General features: G+C 37.5%; 1 protein-coding gene across 1 annotated transcript in view; it reads left to right on the top strand.

Moving 5' to 3' along the window:
- Positions 1-427: 427 nt before the first annotated feature.
- The window catches only part of LOC132151889 (lipoma-preferred partner homolog), a 205,560-nt gene continuing 192,134 nt past the window's right edge, over positions 428-13,853 (top strand). Inside the window, exon 1 of the mRNA XM_059560397.1 lies at positions 428-591. The gene's annotated coding sequence lies outside the window, so the exon portion shown is untranslated. The remainder of the gene's footprint in view (positions 592-13,853) is intronic.

The raw sequence follows: 13,853 nt of genomic DNA, 5'->3' as shown, positions 1-13,853 counted from the left end.
GACTTGGACACCTCACCTCTCCAAGATACTTTGAAGGACCTATCTGATAGGTAAGACACAAACCACTGGAGTGCACTTATAGTATAATTAAAATTGCATCTATATTAGTACAACTCATTATTATTCTATTTCAATACTGTGTTCAACATAAACAAACAAATCAAATTACTGCGACAGAAAATACATGAAGGTGATGAATGACAATATATATGACTGATTGAATCAAATTAAGCATTTACATTTGTTACATTTGTAACAAAATGTAATATTGATGCCTTAAATTTATAGATTGCAGCAGACACAAAGAGGACAATGTCCAGGCCTTAATAAACGGTCATCCAACATATGATAAATAATAACCCAATTCTTACACTGTTTGCACAATAAGATAAATACAGCCGTTATGAGGAAGAGATATTGCACGAGTGCTGGCTGAGACTGCCATACATGGGCAAATTTCTGTGTGTAAGTGTGTGTGCTGCCGGTTGGATTTTCGCCCTCTGACGTCACTGCCTGTACTCTCCCAGATTTGGGAAAAAGAAGTTTCACTTTAAGTGGGGATTTGAAACTCTGTGATTCTTAGAAAGCAAGGTAAGAGAACTATTCACGCTTGCGATGGGCGGCTCCACGCGCTGAAACGCAGATCGCAGGCCCAAGTTAACGCAGCCGTGTTTCTGCGCTCGAGCTCTTCGGCTCAAATTATATTTGACAACTATATGTTCTTCTGTGAAAGATTCGAGCTGTGCTGTTGAAATGGAGGGCGTGGGATTGCTAGAAATGAGGGGGGCGAACTTTGTTTTGTGTATTTACCCCGCAGCCGAAACATTGGAGTGGACATATAGAAGGTGTCGGCGTACTTTAAACACGATCAGTATATACTTGTTGTCTATGAACCAAATATGATCGTGCTGTTATTCCGACAACATTCTTGCGCTGTTGTGTTTCTTTTGAAGAATGCGGAAGTAAATAGGCTGGAGGGTCTGTGTACTGGAGGATCATCATAGTGCTTAGAGACGTGGCTTCTGCTTACAAGAGCGACAGATACGAAATATTAGTGCTGGCCATGTGTTTTGATAGCCTTGTTATTTCAAATAGCAGTTTGCTGCTTTACATCTTAAACCGGAGTTCAGTGATTCACTTTGTGTACTCGCTTAACGGTTAATACAGGGAATGCATGATTGTTACATTGACTTGGGATGTGTTACATTGAAAGGCAGATAAAAAGTTGTGGGAGGTAAATTTTTTTTGCATTATGCAAATACTTTTATCTAAAGCAATTTACAGAGCATTCATTCATTCATTCAACTCTTACCTTTGTTCGGGTCATTATATATTTAACATTATATACATGTTTTAAATAGATAATAAAGTGATGAGAACCGGTGATTTTTTAAAGGTAGTAAGTGTTAATGCATTTTTTTACAAAATAAAGAGAAAAAAACAAATGAAATGCAATGGAACACATGGCAGATTTATATTGTTATATTTACATATATCTGATATGTTTTTTTCCCCATGTCTCAAGAATTTAAAATATGTGTTTTATACTCATATTTGCATTATCGAAATTTAATTTGAGTATAGGCTGAAGCAGAAATGCAATTGATGGTTAAAGCATTATTCTGGATGATTTAGATTGCATCTACTTCTAAACCACAACGTGGAGGTGGTTAAGCTGAGTATTATTGGCTCGAAGTTGAATATGCAATTTGTTGTGAGTTGCGAGATTTATAGCTGCTTATTGAAATCATCAGACTTCAGTTAACTACAGTGGTTCAGTTAACTACAACTATGGTTGTTTTTTTGTGGGTTTAATTGCTGAAATGGAATGTGTTTCTATTTACTATTGAAAGTAAATGCAGTTTTGATTTTTGTTATGATTTATCTTTTGGTAAAGTACGAATCCAATGCTATATTCCAAGCATTTAGTCAAGTATAGAAGACTGTTCTCTATTGTGTGCACAGATAAAAATAAGAACACAATTTATCTCTCCTAAAAGACATCTTGTCAGAAAGAGGCAAATGTCTCCATTTCAACCAAAATGTCTAGAATACAGACATTGTTCATCTTAAAAGTAGCTAAGCGCTAAATTATTTATCTGTTTCCTAACAAAGACAACATTCAGAATTCTGCTTTGATATGAATCTCTAATCAATAACATCAAGGCCTCACAGCCATCAAACTGAATATCTCCTCCACCCCCCACCCCTAGCCTCCCCCCAAAAAGTTTTAACTACATCTCACCAAACAGCAGGAATTAAAAAAGAGGACATGTCTGACAGGCTAGTGATGCTTAAAGTTAAAAGATGAATCCTGTCTTTGAGCCTAGTCTTCCATGCTCACTCTTTTGACTGTCGTTTTGCCATTAGTGCAGACTTTCTATGAATATTGACTCAGTGCCGTATTACTGTAGGTTACTGATGGATCAAAAAGGGTTGTGCCTCTTTCTGTTGCTATGGAGACTCTGTGATCAGGTGCTGTCTGGAACAAGTGTGACAACTGAAAGTTATAAATACGCCAAAAAACAACTTTAGTGAGCATATCTGGGCAAAAGTTAATACACTTTTTTTAAAGGGGCTAATATTTTAATAGCTAATATTTAGGAGAAGAACCACTTTGCTTTATGATCGAAAGACAATTATAATGTTACAAAAGACTTGTAATTAAAATACTGTTTATTTGAGCTTTCTATTAATCAAAGAATCCTGAAAGAAATGTATAATGGTTTCACAAAAATATTAAGCAAGGAAAAAAAAAGCACAAAATCAGCATATTAGAATGATTTCTGAAGAATGTGGACTGTAAGAAATGGTTGCTAAAATTTATGTAAAAATTCTGTTTGCTTATGTTTATTATTATTATTATTATTATTATTATTATTATTATTTAACTGCCATCAGTCAATATTGGATATTTGATGCTCATTTCTGTTTCCGTTTAGATGACCACTTCTGTAATTTAGCATTTACTCATATTTAATATATAATTACACAATTTAATAATTTTTAGCAAATTTCAAAATGATTATCCATCTGTAATACTTTAAATTATAATGTTGTGATTTGTAATTTTACCTTTAGCATTTAAAAGTATTTTGTTTTATTATTTTTTTGTTTACAGACTTGTGGCATTGTAGCATTTATCTTATATTTTCTATTCACAAAATAGATTTTTACCTATACAATTTGAATTTCAGCCCTTTATCAGTTATTTGTCATTACTGGCTTATCGGTATCAGCCAGAATTTTAATAATGACGCATCCCTTATTTTTATTTGTCAAGCACAAATAAATGAAATAACTAACTAACTGCATTTCCGCACACCTGTGATTAACTTCAGCCTTGTGCCTACAACCCCGAATAAGAGTTGATTTTGCTCCATCTGAAACTCATGTCCGTTGAATTTGCTCAATTAACAAGCTTTGAACAAAGCTGTGATTTGCAATGCGTTTCAGTCTGGGATGACAAATTCAGTAGACTGATAAAACAGCTGCACCTCTTCTCTATTTTTCACTGTTGCACTCCAATTTCCAAGAGTTAGTGAGGATGGATCTGTGTAGTTTAAGTACACAGGGAACAGGCATGCAGGATGAGAGGAGGATGAATGAGTGTACAGTGAGCATACACTGTCCTTAGTAGTGTTGTCACGGTACCAACATTTCAGTATTCGGTACCGATACCAGTGAAGATCCACGGTTCTCGGTACCAATTTCGGTACCAAAGCAAAACACAAAAATATGCTAATTTAAAAAAAAAACTTTTTAGCACTAAAAATAAAACCAATGCCATTCTTTATACTTATTTACAATTGTGTTTAAAGTTTTTCTACAAGTTATATAATTATGAAAAACAGTAAACAAGTTTCACCGAAATTTATTTTGTCTTTTAATTTATGAAATTTAAACATTTTATTTCTGGTAAATAAAGGGGATTTTCTATTAAAATTAAAACATGTAAGAAATATTGTAATTTATTTCTTTAAAAAAATAAAGTTTTATAAATTTTTTCAACAGTAGTAGCAGTATCACATACATTTTACTAAATAATAGTAATATTTCTAGCACAATGCCTTTATGTAAAAATTAACTTTTAGGCCTAATGAATGCATATTTGTCATTTTAACTGAACTTAAAACTGGTGGTGATGCTTAAGATATTTTTGGTCATTGATGGTTTCTGTAAAAAAAATAGTAATAGATCATATTAATTAGTATTCATATTAATTATTATTAAAAGATAATACTACAGTGGCGGCTGGTGAAAAATATTTTAGGTGGGGCTGTTTGAGCGGGGGCTTTGGGTGCTCCTCCCCCAGAAAATGTTTTATTTCATAGTTGTGATTTCCTGCATTCTGGTGCATTTTAGGCCACCCATGTCCCTTGCTTATAACTCAAACCAGTCAATACCAATGGTCTAAAAAGACAATATTAATTGAACTGCCATGTAGAAATCAACAGTTTCACAGGTAATGATAATGAACAAGTTGCAAGTTTATTATGCTCCGTGTCCAGATAGAAAAAATGCAAAGCATAACAATAAATTATAATAGGGAATACAACAATCTAGTTCTTTAATCAATCCCCAGCTGTAGACTACATATCTTTAAAAGTTCACTGTAAACAAATTGGATAATGGATAACAGTCTGTGTTGATACTAGAGAAAGAGAGAAGGCTCTCAAAGAAAGGGTGGGACAACATCCTTGAAGAACACCAAGTATGAGAAGAAAGATGATTTTAACATTTTAACTAGTATGGAAACACAGTAATCCAGCCTAGAACTTCAAAACAAAAAAAGCAAAGCAAACATACTGTTACATTCCTATTGAGATCACTATTTTAATGGCAAATGTGTGTGAAATATGATGTGTGTGACTGTGAGTGAGAGAGAGACTGAATGAGTAAGAGAATGACAGCATAAAAATAAATACGCTATATTTACAATGTAATCCAAATAATTTCTAAAAAGTTTCTCTTATACAAAAAAGAGAGACACAGACATCAAGAATCAGCCTGTGAATCTCAACAATGGTGACAATTATAAAGCATGTTGCAGTAATTTGCAGTAAAAGATATTGCATCTGCATGTTGCAGATGTTGCATCACTGCAACATGCTTTATAACATCGCAAAATGGATTACATTGTGAAAGTTACAAATATTATGCCGTACAAGGCCAGTACTGCTATAATTACTAAAGTTAAACTAACTCAGAAATTGGACTCTCTTATTTGTACAGGAACTTTGCTCGTCTATCTTTCTGAGTGGCAAATCTCTCAATGACCCTTGTGTTGAAATCTGGAATGTCCCGTGTGAGTTTTTTCTCTATAGAGAGCATAGCCAGAGCGTTGAGGCGATCTTGTGCCATCGTGTTCCTAAGGAAAGTTTTTATCCTCTTTAAAGTAGAGAAGCACCTCTCCGATTCTGCTGTTGTCATTGGTGTGGTGATGAGGATCTTGAGAAGACTTACAGTTTCAGTGAATGTGTCTTGAAGGTTATTTTCCATTACAACCTGAAAGAGAGCCAGTGCACCACTGCAACCCTGGAAGTCCTCATTTTCATAGATCAGGGACAGTTCTGTTTTAAGTCTGGCTTTGTCCAACATGGGATAGGCATCCACCGTGGTTCCTAGTGCTGAATCCGGGAACTTTCTGCTGTGTTGTGGAAACAAGTCTCCTTGCAACAGAGTGGCACTGATGAGATGATTGGTGAAAGAAAACCTCTCCTTGGCATGGCTCATAATGGTATCACATACCTATGCAACGATACATAATTGTAGAAAAGTAAGCACAAAACATTAAGTTTTCACATTTCTCAGTTCAACAATACAATAAAATCAGCATATTCACAGCAGTTACAATTTTGTTATGAACAAGTAAGTTTTATTAATTATAATTATAATACACACACTAGCTGTCATTCTCTTATCCACTCAGTCTCTCTCTCTCTCTCTCTCTCTCTCTCTAAGCTTTATTGGCTGTCTGTGTCACTCTCACACATACACACCATATACACAATAATTAATAAAAGCACAAATGTGAAAAAAAAATCATAATTTCTGCATTCTCCAGTAGATAGAGATGTCTAATAATGACAATTCAAAATACAAAAAATGTGCAAACGAACATGAATACATATAAGCTAATAGAATACAGAAATAGAATTTCTGTTACTGCTTACCTCTATTGCCAGATGCTGTTGTGTTTCTTCTCCCATTACCCTCCGTTTCTTCAGGGGTGGTTCCTGTACAGGTCCCCTATACTCCTCATCCTCAACTAGAGAAGGAACGGAGTCCCTGATCCAAAATAAGTTTCACAAGTCACTGTCCACCCTGAAATTACTGTTTTAGAAACCAACTTGCTGGAGATATAAAAATAATTTTAATAAAACTGTATTAAAATATGTGCTATTGTTGTGTTGGGCCTAGTCAATGTTATCTAGATTCATCACAAATAAATTCACTAGTCTAACATGTTGGCGAAATTGTGATATTTATGATAGGTTCTATTGTACTCTATTGTACAGCCATGTGGATTTATGTTTTTATTGTTTAGGCTACATAAGCATGTTTTCAGCCAATATGCAAAATCATAGCCTACCTGATGGCCTGTATGCTGTGAGTGAACCTCTGGGTGATCCCTGCGATGAAGACAGAGTCTATGTTCCTCTTCTGCAGATGGTTAAACAGCATGTCTACATGTGGCATGATTTTGTGGAATAAAGCCAGGATGAAACAGAAAACCTTATCTTCCAACATTCTCATACAACCCCCGGCGTCTCTCTTCGATATGGCATCAAAGTCTCCTCTGTCTCGAATGGTTTGGAAGCACTTAACCAGTTCGTCTTTGTGCTCGTAAACTGTGTTAACAGCTCGACTGTGGAAGTTCCATCGCGTTGTTGAAGCACCTGGAAGTCTGTGTGCCACCACTTCATCCAGCACTGCCGTTCGTTTGAATGACTTGGAAAAAAATGTCGAAACCCCCCCCTACGTCTGAAAAAAACTGGCCGATCTTTGCGATGTGGGATGTTGCATGCTGCATAATGAGGTTCAACTGATGCGCATAACAGTGAACGTAGTATGCACTCCCGTAGACGTCTTGCACTTTACGCTGCACTCCACCAGTAGCACCCCTCATCACTGCGGCACCATCATAGGCCTGGGCAATTAATTTTCCCTCTTGTCCCGCTGGAAGGATGGTGCTCAGCCTTTCCAATAATGCAGTGGCAATCGTATCAGCGTTCGCATTTGGAAGCGCGATAAACTCAAAAAAGCGTTCTTGAATGTTGTTGTGGCCATCTATGTACCGTAGCACAAGCACAAGCTGACAATGAGTGCAGATGTCGGTTGTCTCGTCTGCCTGAATGGCAATGTAGTCCGACTGTTTCACCTCTTCCAGAATGCGGTCACTGAGAACTGACAACATGCAGTCTAACAGTTCATTTTGCACGGTCTTCGAAGTGCCTTTAAAAACAGTGGCGTTCTCCAGGTGCACCTCCAACTCACGGTCGATTGAGGCCATGAGATCAATTAGACCCAGGAAAATGCCAGGGTTTTCTGATGCGTCACTCTCATCGTGACCACGCAAAGCAAGTTCAAAGGCACCACAAAATTTCACGGCATCAATGATCTTTGACAAAATATGCCGATTCCTGTCCACCTCCTCGTTGTGCCTTCTTATGGCAATGCGGTGTTCCTCATCTAGCTGTGTGGCTATGCTAATTCGGCCTAGCATGGCTAGCTTCACAGAGTTGTCCATATGCACTCTTGCCCGTTCATGTTTCTTAATGCGTTCTGACATATGTTTCAGGTCTGTTACCCCTGTCTGTGTCCACGAGCTATCACAAGCACTTGTTTTAAACAGTAAGCAAGGGAAGCAAAAGATTGCATTGGCGTAACCACAGCTAGTAAGCCAAAGCTTTCGATTGAACCAACCTCGGGAAAAGGATCTCTTGTAGGTTTTCTCCTTTTCTCGCGCCTGTTGGGTTATTTTCACTTCTGGCTTGTCTGGTCCGAGTTCTTTTACAATTAGTTTTTCCGCTAATGTTCTTCTTTCAAAGGGATACAGGTGTAGAGATTTAACTGAATTTGGGGCTAGCTCAACTCCCACGACTAAATGAATGCTACTCGACGTCATCGGCGCCTCCATACTGCACTCGCACTCCTCTGAGGTAAATATCCCGTGCTGCAGCAGGTCCACTGCTCTAATATGTACCACGGGCGATATTTTCAGAGCCCCCAAACCATAAAATTCGACGACGATGATTGGCAAAATATAAACTTTTTTGCATAGCAACAGGGGAACCATTGGCTTAAATTCCAGCACTGTAGGGCTGAGCGAACTGGAGCCCAGGGAAGACCAACATGAAGCGAATACAAATATCATTCTGGAGAGTTCTAAACACATTCTAAAGTAAAACCATTAATAGCATGTCATTAACACACATTATTTTTCAAAACGAGAGATTATTAAAAGCTTATTATTATTAAATAAAAAATTAAATAAAAATAAAAACTGACAGGGAGGTCGGCGCCCCAGCGCCCTCTATGGGTGAGCCGCTGCTGCTACTACTAATTCTACTATCATACTAATGTATATCCAATGCCATATGAATTGATGAGCTGCTGGGCTCATGAATATTAATCACGTTGTCTGCGTTCGGTCAAACTGATTTGCTGAAATCAAAACAGGGACGGTACAAAATCAGCGCCAGCCAATGAAATTGCCATTTGCGCATTAGCTCCGCCCACTACCGGAGAAACCGGTATGTCTTCTGCTTGTTCAAAAATGAATATGAATAATTCTAAATGAACTCCATTACAGGAAAAGACAATAAAGAATAGTTTACATATAGCGTGTCGATTCAGCGTGGTAAGACTCTCTCTCTCTCTCTTTTGCATGTGTGAGAAACTGAAAAGATCGCTTGATGGAGAGAGAACTCTGAAGCTCAGATGCTGAAATTAATGCAAGCGTCATGCGCTTCGGTCCCGCACGTCTCTGTCATTCATTAATTCACACAGAGACCCGCAGAACACGGATTCATATTTCAAGCAACATTTGCGGCTTAACATTTACAGATACTGGTCCATATGGAGATTTGATTTGATTAATTTATGCTAACTTTGACAAATTCTATGACTGTCCATATTAAAATGTAAGTTTCATTTTCATGACTGGATTTTGAGATTCTGTCCTCGTTTTCTGCTTCGCGGAAATCATAGCGCTGAACCGGGTTTGAACGGGACCTCGGTACTACCGGTACTTAAAGAAACCTGGTACCGTCACATTTAAATTTTTTTAGTACCGACTTGGTACCGAAGTACCGGGTCTTTTGACAACACTAGTCCTTAGGATGTGGTGTGGAACAGGCTCCGGACCACAAGACGGATGATGCAGCGGTTTCTCGTGCGGTTATGATTTACAGCTTCTGCTCATTTCTTCATGCACTCATCTACAGCAGTATAAGGAACGCTGCCCGACTTAAGTTCAAATGCACTGTGACTTTGATCTTCCTCACATCTCCTTCAAGTGCTCGCAACGAGAAAGACAGATTGCCACATTAGCATACAAGGCAGGCTAAGAAGACACCTGCAGCTGTAAAAAGGACACAGAGTGTTTTAGCCTGTGATAGAAAGAGGAAGGAGCGAGCAGATAAAAGGAAGGACAGCTAAGGCGTGTTCACACACATTTAGAAACATGAGCGTTGTATGCTTATTACTATGGCTGGACAGGCTTTCTGGATTTATGTGGATTAAATGCCTTTCCTCTTGTCCTAGTTTTGATTGATAAACTGTTTCACACTCTAGTTTTCTAGAACCTTCAACTTTCCTATGGTCCACCGTCTGTGTTGACTACCAAAAAATAATATATTGCCTGTATCTGCCTTTTTGTAGTCTGTGTCAAATACCAGCTCCTCTTAATCATGGCTTGCAGGTATTGCCTTGACTCTAGGCAAGGGTCTTGTCTGAAATTGTGTACTGTCTGAGTAGTACTACATTTGGATTTGAATTTACTTCACGACCGTTAAAAAAGTATGTTCTATATAGTATGAAAATGGGTAGTATGAATGCAATTCAGACATACTACATTCGCTATGTTGTTACTGTCACATGACCTACCAGCGTCACTTGTGTCGCTTCACTGCCATCCTCTCCTGTGGCCTTATGGGATAGTCAAGTGTCCATCGAATGTGCACATCAGAATCCAATTGGAAGATGGAGGTCATCCGGGTATTTTTTGCCTACTGTTTTTCTAATTAGTCGGGAAGTCGTGGCCTGGTGGTTAGAGAATCGGACTCCCAATCGAAGGGTTGTGGGTTCGAGTCCCGGGCCGGCAGGAATTGTGGGTGGGGGGAGTGCATGTACAGTTCTCTCACCACCCTCCATACCACGACTGAGGTGCCCTTGAGCAAGGCACCGAACCCCCAACTGCTCCCCGGGCGCCGCAGCATAAAAAATGGCTGCCCACTGCTCCGGGTGTGTGTTCACAGTGTGTGTGTGTGTTCACTGCTCTGTGTGTGTGCATTTCGGATGGGTTAAATGCAGAGCACAAATTCTGAGTATGGGTCACCATACTTGGCCGAATGTCACTTCATTATGTTACTCTCCTCACATACTTTTTTCACCTACTATATAGTAGGGAAGTTATGTGACTTCAGATGCAGCAAATGTGTTTATTTATACGCATTCTGCCAATGATGTCATTGTCTCAGAATGGCTCGATTGTAGGGATGTCATGATGCACGGCGAGCCAGTTGAAAATTTACACAAATATACAATGATTCAAATAAGTTGAGATATTAAATGAATCGCGATACAGTTGGTTTGGGGGTTTATGTGAATGTATCTCTGGGCGGAAATGACTTTCTTCAGAAAATTGGATGGTATTTTCTTTTCATCTTGCTTCTGTATAATGCATAAAGTAGTGTTCATAAGCACAGAGCAGCTTTGTTAACAGCAGTATTGCTGTATCGCTGTTGTTCCATAAGTGCCACCTGCTGTCAGATAGTGAATTTGCACCAAAGAAGCATTAGCATTCCACTAGAAGGCAAGCCTGCAACCTTTAGCCAAAAACGGGTAACGGTTAATGCTAACACTTCTGGTTTGCAGTATGTGGGAAAGGAGACCAGAGGCACTGATCTATAATAGAGAACTGGATTGGTCATGACGTCATAAAAGTGAAGCTGCCGCGCCGCCATATTGGTATTCCCTAGTATTTCCAGATCTATAGGAAATCATACGAATTTAATGAGAAACCATCACTCAACGAGTCAGCGTTTTTATATCTTAAGTATCCCTGTACATTCTTATAACGCAAACCTTTTGAGCTTCTAAATGGTAATTTGTTTAATATCTGGAATTTCCCTTGCGTATTAAAAAGTTACGTGTCCTATACATTACCGTAGCAAATATCTAATGAATAATACCTTGTACGTTCACGGTTTATGTAATTATGTTATTTTTTATTCGTACAATACGGTAACTGCAAATGTTTTTCTAACAATGATTTTGTTAAAAGCATTCTTTTTTTTCAGTTAATGATTTAAATGTAGATTCAATTAATAATTAATAAAACACATTAGACTACTCCTGGAAACTGAAATGCTAAAATGCCACAGAATCTTAAGGAGTCTGAAAGAGATATTGCTCCCTCAGGACATAAATTAATACACACATCATAACGTATTCAAAGACATACTACTGACTGACTGTGTATGCTATGGACTTAAAGCCCTTAAAGGTACTATTTGTAAGATATTTGCAGTAAAATATCCAAAAACCACTAGGCTAGTGTTATATATTTTGTCCAGCTGATTACTAACAATATCTCTACTGTTTTCAACTACTTGTAAATCATGAGATTTACAACCAAACGACCCAAGAAGAGTATGGGACAAGAGGAGAGGAAGAGCGAGGATCAATATCGGTGTTGCATTTTCTAGATGGAGAAAGCTTCGCTACAAACTTCAGCTAGAAATAGATGCTGATCTCGCTTGTGTTTTACTCGACAGGTGAGTTTATTACTATTGATTTGAACACTTGAAACTGTGCTGTGTTATCACACCATCAAATTGGACAAATATTCTAACATCTATGACTAAAAGTGTAGTTGTAAACCTTCCACTACTTGGGTTTAATTCAATATAATAAAATTATGACATCAAACACAACATTTATTAAACTTTACCTCATCCGTTAAAGCCATGATTTATCTTTCCGTCTGATTGATGGCCGTCAGTGGTTGGGTAGAAGACAACAAATCCCATAATTCCATGCTCCTTCTTAGCGTCATCAAACCACGCGATTGTTATTGTTTTGGTAGTGTGCCTCTAGTGGCACAATTAAAAGCAGAATTTGTTAGCACAATCTTCGGCGCTATGATCTTCTGGCTGTTGTGATTCATCCATCTGATTGTTTTATTTTTTTTATTTTTTTTTTATGTACCTTGGAAAGACAGTTTCAAATTTGCTAATTATTAAGACCTTGTATTAGTCATCAAATAGTATACGCTTTTTTACGGCCAATCTAGAGGATGTTATAATTTTAATATTTGTGAAGAATTAATAATAACATATGAGTTTATTTGTAATTTACTACTATTTCTTAAATATAATATTCAGTTATTTTTACACTGGCTAAAAAAAGTCTATATAAAAGCACATTTCATTCATAAAAATGGTGGAATTTAATACATTTATTTGCTGATTTAGTTATTTTTTGTTGTATGTCTATGTAATATAACATTATGTAATTTTGTTCAGTAAGCCATGAGTAATGGCAGATGCTGATCATCTCAAATGAATATACTGTATATTGCTTGAAGTAACAGTCTGTCACTATATTGTATCAGCATGGAATCACATCACATTTAAAAAGGGATACTTCATGAAAATATGCCAAAAATGATCAAAATCCCACAGTTATGTGCTCAGTTGTGGGTTGGGCTGGCCAGCTCTCCTCTGAGGGAGTGCAGGGCCAGAGTTAATTAGGCATCTTTAATCACCTGAAGTCACTCTCACTGACACCATTTAACCCTCTTGTAAATGGGTTATTATTACTTCTTAAATCCCTCTGTGGATTCAGGGATGAAAGGAATATTTTAGCTCTGCAAAGTGAAATTCTGTCGAAATGCATAAGAACACCCTGCCCCCCCCCCCCCAGTTATAAAGAAATACCATTCTCATCTGTTCTAACCACCATTTGCTTTGTGTGGAATTAGTGAAGACTTCTGTTTTGTATAAACAATTCTATTGTCTGTGAAAGATTAGACATTTAGGGCTTGAATATGTTTTAATAACATTTGCTATCTTTATGATTATAATATCACAGTGCTCTGCTCCTTTGTGAGACAGTCAGTGAAGTGAATTTCATGATTTGAGAAATACATACAGTGTTTATTCATCTATGAATGTAGTTTTTTTTTTAACTTTCAAATCACAGCGATGCTATGTGGCTGGAAACATCTGCACATGAGTGACCACAATTCTATTATGTGTCAATGTATTGACTGCTATATAGGGTCAAACATATTGTTACCTTATCAACCAAGCTCTCAGTTACAGCTTATCAGCAGAAGATGTAAAATGATTCCACATTCTCAGAAAACACTCTGCCCTTTTAAACAGGATGCTCTATTTTCTCCAAATAGCTAATAATTCTAATAATCATCACACTACACGGAATACAGGTTTACTCACAGGTCTAATAATGATCCCTGTCAGAAAATGAACAACAGTTTTGTACAGGAAAATGGGCTTTTAGATACACATTTCAATGTGAAATAGATACACAGTTTTTAGGCTTTCGAGAGTGGCAATACTGCTTCACTGATTTGGATGGAGCACTTGAGGCATTTGGTC

The sequence above is a fragment of the Carassius carassius genome, chromosome 10, assembly GCF_963082965.1.
Source record: "Carassius carassius chromosome 10, fCarCar2.1, whole genome shotgun sequence".
NCBI lineage: Eukaryota > Metazoa > Chordata > Actinopteri > Cypriniformes > Cyprinidae > Carassius > Carassius carassius.
Note: the sequence above shows the minus strand (reverse complement) of the source record. Positions and strands in the feature narration are given on the sequence as shown.